The 1,360-nt window shown below is 36.7% G+C and overlaps 1 pseudogene; it reads right to left on the reverse strand.

Moving 5' to 3' along the window:
* Positions 1–418: 418 nt before the first annotated feature.
* LOC125937372 (60S ribosomal protein L21-like) lies at positions 419–1,016 on the reverse strand (annotated as a pseudogene).
* Positions 1,017–1,360: the final 344 nt, after the last annotated feature.

The raw sequence follows: 1,360 nt of genomic DNA on the forward strand, positions 1-1,360 counted from the left end.
TAACTTCAGCACCATTAATGTTTTGACCTGGATAATTATTTGTTGTAGGGGACTGTTCTGTACATATAGGACATTTAGTGGCATCTCTGACCTCAACTATCAGATGTCATTAATACTATTGATCCTTTCCCATGTGACAACTAAATATGTCTCCAGAGACATTATCAAATGTGCCCTGGATGGCAATAGTGTCCGTCCTTTAGAACCAATTGTCTAAGTAGTAAAATTTACAGCATAAAGTTCATGAGATTTCCTATTTATTATTTTGCTTTGCTTTAATAAGGATTTGTAGTGATATCCCTTTTTCAGTTATAAAATTAGTAACTTAAAATATTTCTCTCACTTTTATTTTTTATTATTATTATTATCACTTTCTTTTTTTTTTAACAGTCTTAAGGTATTTTATTTTTTACACTTATCATGCCATGAATTCATAGGCAATGGGCTCCAGCAGCTCAGGCTCCTTTCCATTGGTTCTGACAAAGTGTGCTTCTCTGGGTGGGCCAGGCTGACACTTCAGCTGAACCCAAATACCTTTCTCTTTGGCTTCCTTTTTTTTCTGGTCACTTTCCTTCACATGCTTCAGGAAGCTATCGTGGCTATTCAGGTGCTTAATCTGTTCAATATGTACATGATTTCTCTTGACAAGAATCTTGCCCTTAACTTGCTGGCTTACGACAATGCCAAGAGCATGCTGGGTAATACCGTAGACTCTTCCAGTTTTGCCCTGGTTACATTTGTGGGGCTCTGCATTTTGAACAGTGTCCCTTCCTTTGATGTCTACAATATCATCTTTCTTGTTGATTCACACATATGTTTCCAAAGGAACAACTCCCTGTTTCCTAAAAGGTCTAGAGAACATATAGCAGGTGCCTCTTCTCTTTCCCTTTGTGTTGATCATTTTGGTGCCTTCCTGGAATCTGGTGGTGTGGCTGACAGGTTCTTTTCTTTCATTGATCTCTGCCCTTATTGTTTCTCTTGATATTCCTTTCTTCCTTCTTCTACAAACTTTTTTTTTTATTAATTCTGTTTTTAAAATTTACTTTGAATCCCTCTGACATTTTAGATGTGCATTTTTTACTATAATAGTTCATGGAGGGTTGATAATACACATTAACTTTTCATGGTCTTCCTAGAATTAATATTTGGCTGTTTCATGCACAAAGTAAGAACTTTACAATGGTGCATTTATTTTTTTCTACATTCTTTTTGCTATTGTTGTCATATAAATCTTACAAATGCAATGGTATAATCTTTGCATTAAAAATCTACTTTTTAGGGGCGCCTGGGTGGCTTGTTCGGTTGGGCGTCTGACTTCAGCTCACGTCATGATCTCACGGTCCATGAGTTCGAGCCCTGC

This window comes from Panthera uncia, assembly GCF_023721935.1.
Source record: "Panthera uncia isolate 11264 chromosome A3 unlocalized genomic scaffold, Puncia_PCG_1.0 HiC_scaffold_12, whole genome shotgun sequence".
Taxonomy (NCBI): domain Eukaryota; kingdom Metazoa; phylum Chordata; class Mammalia; order Carnivora; family Felidae; genus Panthera; species Panthera uncia.